At 42.0% G+C, this 16,361-nt stretch overlaps 1 protein-coding gene across 1 annotated transcript in view; it reads left to right on the plus strand.

The window, feature by feature from the left end:
• Positions 1-16,361, plus strand: part of THSD4 (thrombospondin type 1 domain containing 4) — a 708,854-nt gene that overhangs the window by 462,440 nt on the left and 230,053 nt on the right. The window lies entirely within an intron of this gene.

Genomic DNA, 16,361 nt, shown 5'->3' on the forward strand with positions numbered 1-16,361 from the left:
CGCAGCGTAGCGAGGGCAGCGAGCCCGCAAGGGGCTTTGTTGCGCTCACCATGCAGTCTGAGTCTGGCCAGTTGGGATCCCGACATCGGCTAATGACTGTCGGGATCCCGACTGTCGGACCCCTGTACTACACCCGTGGAAAGCAGTGGTGTAAGAAGGGCAAGGCATACCAGAGGGTGACACCAAAAGGCAGTGGGAGGCAGATATTGACAGCAAAAGGCAGGGGAGCAGGTGAGACACTGGGTGACAGGGAAGAGGCAGAGAGTGACAGCGTATTGCAGGGAGAGGTTGACCTATAGAGGAAGACGATGACAACAAAAGGCAAGGGGAGGCAGAGTCTAACAGCGGCAGGCATGGGCAGACAGTGGCTGGGAGCAGTGGGTTACAGGGAAAGGATGACAGGGAGAGGCTGGGGTCCAAGCACAAAATCCTGCGTGGTGTGGAGAACAGAGGGCATTTGCTTTGGTGAGGACAGGAACACAGTGGTCTCTGCTTGATCTGTGACCGGGAACAGTGGGAACAGAGGGTTTGGATTCTGCACACTCAAGATTAATTGCGCCCTAAATTTTTTGGGGCCTTTGCCGCTATTTTACTGATGTTTATGTAGCGGGGGTGCTATCCTATCAACTGGGGGTCAATATTCAAAAAGAGAACACAAGAAAAAAGCAGTTGTAGGTGGATGCACTCCTATCTGGGAAGTTGGACGTTTCTTAGGTTTGTATGTGCAATTCTTTTTTTTTTTTAAATGGGAACTCCAATTATCTTTATTTATACGGTCCTGATAAGGAGATACCCATCAAATGTGCGAAATTGAAGAGGTTAAAATTTTTTGGACAAACAATACATACATTTGCTGGAAATAAAGATTGTGTTGACAGATTAAAACGTGTTGGCAGATATATTAGGGGGATGCAGCTTTTATTTGGGGGGGGGGGGGTAAATTCCCTCGTGATTCGTGGGTGTAGGTCACACTGCTGTACTAGTTGTCAAGCTAATTGACATTAGCTTGACAACTAATTTTAACCTCTTCAATTTCGCACATTTGATGGGTTTCTCCTTTTCAGGACCGTATAAATAAATATAATTGGAGTTCCCATTTAAAAAAAAAAAGAATTGCACATACAAACCTAAGAAACGTCCAACTTCCCAGATAGGAGTGCATCCGCCTACAACTGCTTTTTTCTTGTGTTCTCTTTTTAAATCTGTGACCGGGAATCCTACTCTTTGTGCTTTCCAGGTGTGAGCTGCCATTCACAGACAGCAGTGAATGGGAAAAAATGTACAGCAGTCTATTAACTTGAAGCAGAATATGGCTGGGATCCATAGTACTGATAGGTGGAAGACTCTTCTTTCAGCTGGCACAGAAAAGGTCAGCCCTGCAGCTCTATGGTAAGGGGCGGGTCCCTCAGGCTGTGGGGTGCACCCTGCTCTCATACTTTGCTTCTGCTGTTTGTTCAGAAAAACTTTGATGCAAGCATTGATGTTCCTCTATGTAATTATTTTTAAACCAGGATCATATAGATGGGCTCAACTCAATGCAGTTTATATTATAATGATCAATACATTGTTACTCTCTGAGAGTAGGCTTTACTGCGATACCATACCATACACGTATCATTGTACTGTATACTGTACTGCTATATGAAAAAAGGAGGCATGCAAGGGCATAATCCCAGAGACCTAATTATACTGTACCACTATCTACAAATTTTGTAGTGGTGGAATCGAAATTTTAAAATATTTGATAAACGAAGAAATATTTTTAAAGTGGACATTTTTGGCACCACACATACAAGTGACTTACTTGCCCAAGAGAGGACCAGTCAGCATACTGGCGTTCAGAATCCTAACATTAGGGAGAAGATTGGTGCCAGAACCCCCACACCACTTGCAATGCTGGCACTGGAATACTTGAGAATTTTTAGCTTTTGGAGACGTATATTAAAGTACTGTACAAACATGTAGGGCAAAGCAGGCTGCTTTGCCCTACATGTTTGTACTTTAATATAAGTCTTCAAAAGCTGAAAAATCTCTGAGTGCCGTTATTGTCCTATACTCTAGGACGCTGGACTGTCTATTAATCTTTTCTGGCACCGGAGTATATTGCTTTTTTATATATATATATAGGTTTGAAAGGGACGAAAGCACTCAGAGGCTTGAAGACGGTGAAAAAACTGGAGGAATTTTATTCCATAGCCTGTCTACGTTTCGGGGGTCATGCCCCCGTCGTCAGGACAAAAAAAGGCAAAGGTAACCTCTGCACCGCAGCTAACCTAAGCCCTGAGTGACGGGTTCATCCTTTTGTGTATATATATATATATATATATATATATATATATATATATATATATATATATATATATATATATATATATATATATATTGTAAGACAGTGGCAGGGAAAGTCATAGACGGCAGGTACCTTTCCCCTAGAATCCTGCCTTATGGCATATAGACTGCAGGCTGTTTCAATCTGTGTGGTAAGCTCCGGCTTACAAAGGGTGTTCTGTCCTGGGCTGGTAATCAGGAGAGCACCTGATTCTTTAAAAAGGAGCCAGCCCTCTCCATAGGGGTCTCTCTCCCTGGGTGTTGGAGGCAGTAAGCTGCTACTAGAGAGAGACAAGGCTGTAAGTACTGCGTTACTTGATCTATATCTGCTGTGTGTGTCCAGTGTCACATAGTGTAGCCCTGGTATAGAGAGGGACGTTTATTCTGTTTAGTTAGAGCTCAGACGAGCAGGTTTTATTTTTCTGTTTTGCCTGAAGTGTAAAGGCTGATTTTTTTAGTTTCTTGCTCTGAGTGCTGCAATAAACTCAGGCAAGCCCTGTTTTGGACCCAAGCCGTGATGTCACTGTCTAAGTCTGTACCAAAACCTCACCTGTGCCTACCCGTTTGACGCTAAGGGGGAAATTTACTAAAGGAAATTTGTAAAAAATAGGTGTATTTGTATCTAGAAATACACTTATTTTTGACATTTACTATCCCGAAAATACGGCAATTCGTATTCGTATTAATGTGCTATCAATACGAATACGAATAGCCGTATTTTCGGGATAGTAAATGTAAAAAATAAGTGTATTTCTGGATACAAATACAGCTATTTTTTACAAATTTCCTTTAGTAAATTTCCCCCTAAATCCCCACAATATATATACACACACACATGCGTATATACACATACATACTGTGACTCTTCATGTTTTGTAGAGCTAAAAGTTCCAGAATAACCTGTAAGTGTGTCAATTGCAGTTGTCAATAACAAATTGTAAATATAAGTAAGTAATATATTAATCTGGAGACACACAGATTGCCCAATGGTTGGCATCCATGCAAGAACCACATATGAAGTGTGTGGTTTTTTTTATCAATACTCTTTATTTAAAATGTATTACAGTAAAAATATCTAAGTCCTTATAAGTTGTAAATGCTGACCGCATTATTCACCATGTTTTGTTTTTCCAAAACTGTCCTTGGTGTAATTTGGGCCTTCTATAATTCCTATAGTATTATTAACCTCAATAACATTAATAACATTTCTGGTTAATTTTGACCACCCCAGCTCACAATGCCCCAAAACTACACAACATAATGAAATGAATAGTGGTCCAAGTTGAAATGATCCTTATGCAGCTCCCAAACACTTGACCCCCAGCTTCAGCATTAGGCATTGTTCTAATGCATGATACAGTAGTAGCACTAACAGGACCGCTTGCAAGCTAAGGACATTATTCTGATCCGCATGCACAAAATTAACAGCTGTGCGTGGGGTTTTAACGCCGCCCGCTGCTCACACTGCCGCCCACCCCCCTCCTCGCTCAGCGAGGTCCCGCATGGCTGTGAATGGATGTTTTGCATAAACAGCCATTCACAGCCTTGGGTGCGGGGACCAAATCATTTGATGGTCACCTACTATCAAATGATTTGGAACGAGCACGCAAAACTAAGACAAAACTAAAGTGCACACACACACAAACATATGTATGTGTGTGTATATATATATATATATATATATATATATATATATATATATATATATGTATTATACAGTATGTGTGTGTGTGTGTGTGTGCATGCATATATATATATATATATGTGTATGTATGTGTGTGTGTGTGTGTGTGTCTATCTATCTATCTATCTATCTATCTATCTATCTATCTATCTATCTATCTATCTATCTATTTATCTATCTATCTATCTATCTATCTATCTATGTGTGTATGTGTATGTATATTTTCTCTAGTGAGTATTCATCAATTCACCACTTCTCTCTGAGTAATCAGGGATAATTACGTCTGAGTAATCACAAAATGTCATACAGAGCTGTATTGATTAGAGAGAAACATTATATGTGTAATAAATAAAGTTATGTCTAATGTAATGGCTTGTTTTGTATGGAATAGAACAGTTGCATCTTTCACAAATTTCTGTGCTGTTTCATGTTAATATAATGCTTCTTCTATCTACTTTGTAAGTAAGCAAGTCATTTGTGGTCCAGATAAAATCCAAATATGAATACCCTTGCACTGAATAGAAAAAAAATATTGTCATAGCAGACTCTTTCTTCTACTGGCTTGTCATGTAAACAAAAACAAGGGGGTGATTCTGGTTGATATGCAGTGCTGCGTGTCTTTCATTATGCACGGCTGCGAATGAATATTTTGCAATATTCGCAGCCTATGGGGCAACACCAACATCATTCGATGGTTGCTAACCATCGAATGATGTGATGCGCACACACAAATCTAAGACACTCGCAGGTGTGTGTCCTGGAGGGGAACATGACAGGCAGCTGACAACCAGCGATATCAGCTGCCTACCTCCGGCACCGGCGTCATCGGCACATTAGCATGAGAACACCCAATGTTTTCATGGGAACGCCCATGAAACAATTGGCATTCCATTGGGTGTGACTACCCACCGCTTACCCACGTGCCTTGCTCACACTGGTTTGTGCGAGTGCTCGGCGAACGAAAAAAGTAATTCTGTATTGTAGCTGTAGTTCTCTAAGCATAGCTATTTTAGTAGGAGCCCTCACATGTTTCAAATATAAATGTACAACGACAGCATGAAATGGCAATAACATGCAATTTTGAAGCAAATACATAAATCAAAGATTTTGTTGCCAAAACTTTTGCCAAAATGTTGTACCTTCTTTAAAATTACTGTAGCATTTTTACGGATTGCCTGCTGTATAATTTCCAGCATCAAAAACAAGAATTGTAGAATTATTTAATTCCTTGATTGTTTTCTTAGTTAAATCTGCAGTTAATAACTTAAAAGATCATTGCTGATCCTCCCCGTCACTGCCCCCATCACTGATCCTCGCCGTCACCGTTTGGCTGTTTAGGCGTCTGAACACAGGAATGCCTGAACAGACAAATGGCTGGGCTCCCGATCACCCAAGTGCCCCCGAGCCCCCCAAAGCGGCCCCGAACTACTTCAAGTTGCTGCAAACCGCCAAAGAAATGCCCCTCCCATTGACCAGGTCCATTTTTTTCAGCTGCACTTTCAGCATCCCTGGTTGTATTCAGAAACTCATAAGCTTTCCAATGACATATAACAATGCATGAAAACAACAGAAATAGCATGGACCCTTATGACAGTACCCTTAAAGTGTCATCCGATTAAACCCATTTTCGATCTTAAATTGTCCCTTAAGATGATAAGGTAGTGTGCAAAGTTTGAAGACGATTAGTTAAAGCGTTTGAGAGTTATCGTGGAACATCCATACACACACACACACATACACACACACATACACATCATTCAATTAAACTTATTTAGATCACTGTTTTTTTATTTTACAAAGCTAATGCGTACACATTAAGGAACTGACATCATACAAAGTTATAATCACACTGAAAAGTGTATATAAAAATACTAATTTTATATTTTAAATAAAGGTTTTAAATGGAAACAGAAGTTTTTATTCATAGAAAATAGTTGCAATGCATAGGCGAATCTAGAAATATGCTAATGGATGGTCCCAGACTATACATAATGGATCCGCGCGTGCCAAAAAGGGGTGTGGCCTCCTTTTAGGGTGTGGCTTAACAGAGCAAGTCACTCCCCACCATAAATAGGCCAATAATTAGAGTATGCAGTGGTTACAGTCATGAACTATAAGCATCATGTGTAGTTTAATGCAGGTTAGACAATACATTATACATCTGCTACACCTAACTGTACAGCGCTCACCTAAATGACCATAAAGTAAATCAGAAAAAAATGAGCGACTAGCATACACTCGAGGACATCACTCTGCACTGCTACACGAGGTACCTGGTGCCACACCCTTCCCCGTACTGACCATGCCCATCTGTCACCACAACATGTCAGGGGAATTGCGCAGCCCCATCACTTGTTATGAGTGGGTGACAAGAGCGTGCAGAGCACCTCCCATTGTGGGCAAAGCCAGATGCTCACTGACAGTTCCCACAGCTACCGACCGTGTGGGCCTTTCCAACCTGGGTGACAGCATGCAATGGGTTAAAACCCAAGGGCTCCCTCTATCCACCCCCACAGGGCCAGGGGGGAACAGATTACCTCAGGTTTTTTTAAGGCAAGGCACTGGGCAGGGCAAGGCATGGGAGACAGGCTGATGGCTGAGGCACTTTCACTTACTGTTTTCTGTGCCGCCCGGTGCCCAGGACGGCCAATCTCCGCTGCCGCTGCATGCGACCTGGACTCTGCATGCTGCACACGCTAGCCTGGAGGAGGAGGCCAGAGAAGGAGGGAGCACACTCCGCAAAGGACCATGGGAGGAGCTGCATGCAGTCCGGCATGTGCGCAGCCCTCCTGTGGCCATGTTTTTGGTGAAGTTAAACGGGCAGCGGCAGTGATTCAATTTATAGGTGCACACCGGCCGGGCAGTCTAATGGGTGGTCCGGTGCACCCCCGCACCACCCCTTAGATTCGCCTATGTTGCAATGGGCTTTCCAGTATTCACCTCTTATACTAGTGACAGGCAACCTTATAACAGTGCAGGGGGTTCATTGTAAAGCCCTCTAACCTTCAAGGTGCTACACATTCTCATAATCTCAGTAGCACATTAAATTAATACATTTAATCAATGAAAGTGGCCAATAATTATAATTAATACAATCAATGTATCGACATTAGAACATCGAAATATGAACTTTTTTCAAAATGCACAAGTGTATAAGTGGCAGGTTTACTAAGCATTAGTTTGCAAACTGCCCAAAATCCGAAAATGACACCCAAAAATGTCAGGTGAGTTTGTGTGAAGCATTGCACAGATCATTATGATCTTGCGGGCATTGTTCGCTCTAAATGTGTTGAAGTGGTTACAATTTGAAAAGAATGTATAGCTCCCACTCCCTCTCTCTTCAATCCATAACTGGCACCAACTCTGAGACTAGACTAGTAATGAAGAAAAAGGGATAACATATAACTTAGAGTTCCCACTATTTTTTAATAACCAGCACTAGGATTAAGCAGCATGGTTGCTCATGCTATATCAAGGTGGGACAAGCAGTGTGTGGTCCCCATAACATATTGGTAGCCAGCCCAAACTTATTTGGCCCAGGACTGAAATCCCTTGGGAAGTGGGGAACCTCACAATCTCCCCAGCTACAAGACTCCCTGCGCTTAGGGTGTGTAGGTAAATACCTCCTACTAAGAAATAGTACTCTGTCATAAGGTTTTGCAGCATTGCCATTGCAACCTCCTCCTCATCACTACAGAAGTCAAAAGCTGAGAAGAAAACTGCATCCCAAACAATACATTAATTTACTGTACACTGTATTATTGCATGCACTGAGCTTTGTGGCAAGTAAAGTACACCTCAGAGTGATTATTTTCAACAGACCTTTGTGCAAAGCCACCCACATATCACGTTCAGTTGTCTTAATTTGAATTATGGAGTATACACGTTGTTCCACTGCTATGCCTATTGTGTCCACGGCACTATCCACATCATCTGTATTTGTATTATCACTAAGGTAATTGGTAACTTTCTTCAGCTTTTCCCACTTAAATTGCATTGGCAAGTATAGATGTGGCATAATTCCATGAATCTGCTATCTTGGCAAAGTACTTACTATAACCTGCACTTTACGTTTATAATTTGCATGAATAAAGGATTTTTCAAATTAATTCAGATCCTTTCATTTTATATTGCTGCAGCTGTATTCCTGGTATTGTCAATCTTCGCTTGCTTGTGTATGGGCACGCTAGTGGTCTGGGTTCATAACCTACTGGCAGATGGTAAGTGGTAGAGTTTGTTGGTGTGCCAGGTGTACACTCACTGCTGCATCTTTATTTTCAGTGGTGGCAGTGGAATAGTTAATATGTACTACATTGGTGGCACAGTCTATCACTTTACTGTGTATAGTGTATATCCTCTGTGGTGGCCTGCTCAATGCTGCAAAAGCCCAGGTCATAGGTCAGGCCCATGAATATTGGTGCGGCTAAGATTTGAGTCCGACTTCTTTGCAATAGGTAAAGGTATGTTTCAGTTACCAAGAATTTACAGACACTCTTTGATGGGCTTTATTATAAAGCTATTGCTGACACACTACTTATTGATTAACATAGAGTAGCCGATATTACTCAATACTCATTATATTATTGTTATACATTCACACATTGATCGCCTGTTAATTTACCGTTATACGATCTGCTGTTCATTCTGTTAAAATGACTCTCTTGTTACTGTACTGGCTGCCTGCGAGAAAGCAAGAGTGTGGAGCTAGTGAAATGTATACAACGGCACATGCTGAGGATGTTAATGTGGTTGGAGGGAAAAGAATCATTTATCCCAGTCAGTTTTTATTTTCTGGAGAGGATTTATACTGCTCTGCTTATTAACCATGGATCAGATCGCCAAGTTGGCAAACAAAACACATTTTCCGCATGATTATCTGTACTTAAAAGTTTAGCAAAAGCTCAACAGTTTTGTATTGGTTTTTATCTTGTTTGTGGTATCATATTGTATGTCACTGCAAGCAATGCTATATTTTTCAAGTGCCCTCACCTAGAGAATTAGCACGTTTTATCATGCCATGGAGTAAGTGTCTCCTCAAGCACTTATTCTTTTTTAGAATGCTGGGCTGCATTAGGGCAGTGCAGAACTGGCAACCCGCTGTAATGTTCTTCCCCCAGCTCATCTCTGATTAGAAAATGTAATTGGACCACTGAGTTGCGGAGAGGCAGCCAGCAGTAGTTACTACATCGCTTAATGGATAACAGTTTGAAGCGGACGGCGGGAGCAGGCACTTACTAATAGTGACAGCCCCACAGGTGAGTGACTGCCATTGTCAACTGGTGGGCTGTAACAAGTCTTTTTGGAAAGTTACAACTCACCAGTATGTTTGCTGATACACTGATCCTTATAGCGGCACCCTGAAGTTAGGTGATTTGGTAATGCCTGATAGATGGCTGTCAGCCAGTGATCTAGTGCAGTGGAGGCTATGGATGTCATCACTTTGCGTACTAGCTGCCAGGATATGAGGGATTGGGGGAAAACTGTGAGTGATGGATGCATTCCACTTAGACTCTGTGGGTGTATCCTGGCCAACACAGTGCATACTTGTACTGTGCAAGGATACTTATACTTGTACAAGGATTACTTGTACTGGCTGATAATTCCTATAGCACTACACCTGTGTCCCTCACCATGGGTCTTAACTAGGGATGAGCGAGTTCAGATTGGGGGAATCCAAGACACCCCCCAATCCAAACCACTTTCCGAGCCTGTTTGGGATTTGCCGCCCAGGCTCGGAGCGCAGGTCTCGGAACCTCACGAGATCCCGCCGTTGGCTCTCGGAAGATCTGGACCCATTAAAAGGGTGGGCGGCCTGCACCATTTTCACTCCAATCTCTGAGAGTGAAGGAGAGGCAGTGTCCTCTATGCCTGCCCACCCGCCTGTCTGCTATCCCGCCATGACAATTCCAGTCAAGTGATAGTGCTTATAGTCCAATCCAGTGATAATGTTTTATAGTCCAGACCAGTGATAGTGCTGTATAGTCCAGTGATAGTGATGTATTGTCCAGTCCAGTGATAGTGCTGTATAGTCCTGTGATATTGCTGCATAAGTCCAGTCCAGTGGCACTGCCATTAAAGTACATTGGTACTACTGCATAAATCCAGTGATACTGCTGCATAAGTCCAGTCCAGTGACACTGCTGCATAAATCCAGTCGCGTCATACTGCTGCATAAGTCCAGTCCCGTGATACTGCTGCATAAGTCCAGTCCCGTGATACTGCTGCATAAGTCCAGTCCCGTGATACTGCTGCATAAGTCCAGTCCCGTGATAAGGCTGCATAAGTCCAGTCCAGTCCGGACTGAAGGACCTGCCAACAATTGCTGACATGTCTTCTATCACTGAATATGATGCTGTCACCATTAAAAAAATGGTGGAGGATTACTTTGATGACAGCATCCAAGTATGCATGTCAGACAGTCCATACCTGTACTGGCAGGAAAAAGAGGCAATTTGGAATCCCCTGTACAAACTGGCTCCATTTTACCTGAGTTGTCCCTCCTCCAGTGTGTACTCCGAAAGCGTTTTTAATGCAGCTGGGAACCCAGTGATTTTCCCCATCATTGCTGTGCATGCACGCTGGGCAAAAACACCCATTGTGTATGTCTACACATAAAAGGAAGTTCCGCCGCTGATACACACAAATCTGGCCAGAATTTGTGTTGCATTGTCAGCCGGAATGCCTTTCAGGGGCTCTTGGTAGGCAGCTTGCAATTTCTGCAGCCCCCATGGAGGGATCTGAGAACTCTCCAGGCAGTGCTGCAGTTGCGGACTTCTGTGGCCCCTCCCCTTTTGTAACATCATCAGTCCAGCAGCCCACTCTCCCTTGTGCCACCATTGGTTGGGGACATTGTCACCACAGCCCTATTACAGCTCTGTTTATAAATTAAAAATGCATCAACCTGATTGCATGCACTCATACAGAGTGTGAGTGTAATGGCCCAATGCATAGTAACATATTGTCGTCATTTGTTGATTCCTTGATGGTCGGAGTGGTGAATCCGGAATATTAAACATGTTTAAAATTGATTCCTTAATCCCAACCATAAACAGTCGGGTCAGTGAATCTGGAACTTTTAACATGTTTAGTTTATTAATTTCCCAAGAGATTGACGATCATTAACAGCGGATCTAGTCGGTGGTGACGGCAGAACAAGGATGTGGACTGCCTGTTGATTTTTGGGGCCATTAGGCCTGTTACTATATGATTGTTGGTTTCCTACAAAGAGAAAAGGCCATTGATAGCACAGGAGGATAGCTGACATGCTCTACTTTCACATTTTTGTCCTGTATTTGGTCTAGGTCTGTGGAATGTGGTTTTAGTGGTCTGTCACAGAGTGGGAAGGTAATACTGTATAAAGTTCTATTTTTAAACCGAACGACTGTGAGTTCAACACTGAACATTTGTTCTAACTCCATGGTTTATATATCAGAATTGACATATGGGGGAAATTTACTAAGATGAGAGTTCTATTTTAGATGTGATGTTGATATGGGCAACTAATCAGATACTATCTATTATTTTCTAGAAGGTGCTAAATAAATAAGTAGATTCTGATTGGTTGCCCCTAGGAACATCACATGTTAAATATAACTCCCATCATAGTAAATTTAACCTAAGATGTCAGATGGCTGAAGTGACCGTTTGTGGAGGGCATACTAAAGGTGCGTACACACAGGGCAATAGGATCGCTGGCAATATATTGCTAGCAATATATTGCTCAGCAATCATATTGCTCAGTGTCCCGTTTTCATCTGCGACCAGAGATGGTCGCTGATGAAAATGACACACTGCTGGGAGAAGAGGCAGGGGAAATCGCTGGTCGGAGGAACATGCTCCTCCGACCAGTGACCATTAGGGGGCTGAAAACGGGAGCGCGCACCCGGCAATTTATCGCCGGTGCACACTCCAATCGTTGGCAATATGGTTGCTCGACGACCATATTGCCAGCGATAAGTGTACCGTGTGTACACAGCTTAAGTGTTTTTCTTTAATGTGCAGTCACCAGTGTAGAACTTATGCAAGTGCCTGCACTGCACAGTTGTATGCATCTCAAATTATCTTCTCTTGCAACTAAAGTGACTTATCTGGGCTTTAATGGGTTATTGTCATAAAGGCAAAGGTGTCAAACCAGGCTTATACTGTAAATATAGGCAGCCAACTGGCAAAGATGTGTCCCCATATACCTATTGTCTATCTGCCCAATGGGAATGAGAGTGGTAGGGTTCCATACATTTGTTTACATTTTGCATCTTATACACATCACACAAGCCTTGAAAAGCCAATCACAGTGTACTACAGATGCTGGGCTTCAACATTAACACAAAAATAATTTGCTTTACACATTTATAAAGTGAAAAGTCTCAGATTAAGCAAAACAGATCTTGTCGTGAGAAAAAAAAGTTGCATTCTAGCTCCTCATACAAAATTTCAGATTCAGGGGTAGATTTATTAAGCTCGGTGAAGTGACAAAGTGCATTAATACCGCTGCTAGTTCCCATCTTCCGCAGGGAGCCTGCTGCTGATGGCAAATCCGCTGCAGGGACCCCACTGCGGCGCTGCCAGGATCCCCGACGCGAGCAGTGGGTGAGTTCCAGAGGTGGTGGTAGTCTTGGGGGGGGGGGGGGCCTGTGGGAGCACCCACCGGAAATAATGTAAATAGGCGCCCCTGATTCTGAGCAATAAAGAAGAAGCTTGGGGCAGCCAAACTCTGGCTGGGATTGAATGTGCTCATAGGTGCTATTTGCCTCAATTTACAATGTGTATTGACATATCCTATGAGAATGAAAATTACAGTTGAATTACATGAAATTCTGCGTTAACAGCTTAATGATACAGGTACTAAAGTCTCTAAAATGAAAAGAGAGGGTGTTGCCGATAGCAAGCATTTCGATTCTGTCGATCATTTTCTAGGATACAATAGAGAAAATCACCTCTTTTTATTTTTAAAAGCTTTCGAAAAATGCCCCCCTTAAGGGCCAGTTTTTACACTGGTTTTGAATACCCCAAAGTACAGTGCAGTATTGTACTGGAGCACAGATGTACTGTACATACCTGAGCTTCACTGCAATGGATGTAAAAACGGCCATGCATTATATTACACTACTGCAGTTGTAGTAAGCATCCAATGGCCACAAAGATAATAATATTACCATTTTGAATTTACAGTGATCAGAGCAGTAGCATTTCTGCCTTATGAAATATTTGGGCGAATAAGCCTCATCACATCTACATAGTGACATTACATAAATTCATCAACTCATCACCTATGATCAGGAGATCTCTATAGTCTCGAAGGTTTACGCACCAGAATATTTTGGGCATGCTCCTAAAATATTTATGTGGGAAACCTATTCTGAGCTCAAATATAAATGATGACTTATATTGTACTATTAAAGGATTGCAAAGCTCTTACAGTAGGGCTATTCATTTTGTGTGTGACATTAAACAACTTTCCCTGCAGACGGGACTCGCTTCCAAGTGTGTCCTGAACATATTTAAAAAGTTGGGAAATTCTATAAAACTTTGCAATAAATTTGAGAGTGTTTCAATTTGTAAGCAGCCAGCCAGGTGTTGTCTGTATTTTCCCTGATGTAATGACTGATAACCAATAAATGTATTCAAGTAACAGAAATACTTTTGCATTGCAGCATTATAAAAGTTGAAGTGAAACAATTGCATGTTAAATTGTGCGCTCTATGAGAATCGTTCCTCTACTCATCTCACTTGGACACTGTAACAGAAAACATGACTTATATGAGTTACGAAATAAGAGGGAGATTCCATCTGTTTTGTGAGTCTTTCACAATCCCATAAACATTGCCCTTGTTGCAGGTACTTCAGAGAAGATGCTCAGTCACGGTTAATATGGCCAGGAAATAACATTGTACCCTTGTCGTCACCACCCAGTGGAACAGCTTTCTTCACAAGTATTTGGTGACCTTTTTTAAAATGTGTCTGGGACCAAATGTGGAAAGTTGCACATAGCAGAACTGTCACTCTGCTACAGTCACTACAGTCATACTGTAATGCAGAAAAAACAACAACCTAGAAACTTATTATTTACTGTGTGAAAAGCAGGGACATGCAGTACAGTGCTTCCCCTGTAATTTAGTTCAAAATAATACACAGAATATACCTATGACACATATTCTATGTCATAAGTATTTTGTTTATATTATTTTAGTATTTTTTTATATATAAATTAGTTTGGGAGGCACCAAGAAGTGGTGCTTCCCACTGACAACTGAAGGGGATGATGCGCCGGGGGAAGGGGCTAAGCCATGTGCTAAAGAGCCCATTAAAAAAATGGCAAAAGCAGCACGTCTAGAAGTGCTTCACTGACAGGGGCTGTGGTTCGACCGCAGATGTAGCTGCTGTCCAATCACAGCAACCCCTGTCAATAAAACTTCTAGAAGTTCTGCTTTTACCCGGCTCTCTCCTGGTGCCTTAGCTCCTCTGGGGGGTTTGTATTTGCCGGTGGCGGCGGCCAAGAGGGAGGGGGAGTTTGGCAACAGCCAAGGGCGGGGGATTTTGTGCTGGATGTGTACAGTGCCTCTCTGTACACAAAAATGGTTTCCCCTGTCGCACACCGCGTTTACAACCTATTAGGAATATCTCAAATAGTCCTTAGCGTATAGTTTGATCTTGTTCAAAAAATTGAGGATTTCTTTTTTCTTTCTTTATTTTCTCTTTTCTTTTTCTCCGTAGCAGGAGTATGAAAGAGAAACAGAAATGGGATATAGTGTAGTACGTTCTTATAAGATCGTTAGTTTTTTATGACCACCACCCTAAATAGAAGTGGGTTCCTATAGATTTAGGAGGGTAGCGTACCCTACTCACACCAAAACAAAGATGTGCTCCTCACATAAAGGTTTCTTTTATCTGTAGACAGGACCGCAATTCACTTCAAAAGAATCTGTGGCCTCTCCTGACGATATTTCCTTTCCCAGAGAGTTGGATATACCTTCACCCAGTGTATCTCAAGAAGATAAGGCAGGGGACGTACCCCACTTACACAACACGGCGTAGCTTCAATCCTATCTCGGTTTCTTTAAACGTTTCTTTAAACCTGCGCAGGTATATGTAACCAATATCTCTGAATTATATTATCATGTAGTGTTCAAGATTGGTTGCTAAAACTATTCAGTGTGCCGGGGGAACCAATGTCTTGTTACCATCTGTATGTATTGCCAGGTATTGCATTGAGGATTTATGTTCCTCCTGGTATGTAGTTTTAATTCAACTGCACAGAAATGAAATAAGTACAGTTCCACTGAACTCCACATAACCCATGTAAAAGTACTAATCAGAATAGACTGATTAATATATTTTTATGTTAATCTGCATTATACAGTATGCCTTAAGTCATACTAGCTTACTTTTGAAAACTAGTTTCATGGAGATTATAATTGGTATTAGAATTTTGTATGGCCCCCCAAAAGGCGTGTCTAGTTCCATATATAGACATGAGTCAGAATAAGTGGGGGTCCAGGGTGTCAGTGCCTCCTGTCTTAGGGAGCCCTTGGCCAGAGTGATATTTATTTTATTCTAACTCAGCACATAATGTGTGATAATAAATGTGATGCCTATGCAATAATTCCAAATGCAATTTAACCATACTTACCTACTTTTGAGAAAGTATTTCAGGCCCCACAATTGGTTTGCCCTAGGCCAGGCCTTGTTAGGTGGCACCTAGAAGCGCGGGCATGCATGTTTACATCTGAGAGGCATGTCATAAAATGACTTACATTCAAATGTAGATGAGCCCCAAAGCAGTTAGTAAGATCTACTCTACTTGTTGAAAAAAAGACACTGATACATCTCAGGACTTGTTCATGTATTGTCTTTTACACGTGGTTCCATAAAAGTGGCCATGAGAAACCTTATTTAAAATGCATTCATCCATAGGGATCATTGTTCTTTATAATAACCAATGCAAGTAAATGGTATTAATGATTCCATTTGAATGTATATATCTCATATGTCTTTTTTTTTCCTCCCACAAATGGAAGCGCTGTGTAATGTGGGTTTGGTGAAATCAGGGAGATTGCTAGACCTTTCAGTGAGAGAGGGAGATTGCTACTATTTCAGGGAGTCTCCTGCAGAATGGGTAAGCAACTACAGATGGAGTGCCCTTCATCCTTGCAGGGGCTGGCGGTAGGATCGCCAACCGCCAGCCCCCGCTACGTGCACTGCAGGTGAGGCAGGTGTTACTTGTGCAGAGAGAATTAGATTTGGGTGAGTCATTTTGTTTCTGTGCAGGGTAAATACTGGCTGCTTTATTTTTACACTGCAATATAGATCTCACTTTGAAGTAAAACCCCACCCAAATCTAATTCTCTCTGCA

The sequence above is a fragment of the Crinia signifera genome, chromosome 4 (assembly GCF_055691185.1).
Source record: "Crinia signifera chromosome 4, ASM5569118v1, whole genome shotgun sequence".
Taxonomy (NCBI): Eukaryota; Metazoa; Chordata; class Amphibia; order Anura; family Myobatrachidae; genus Crinia; species Crinia signifera.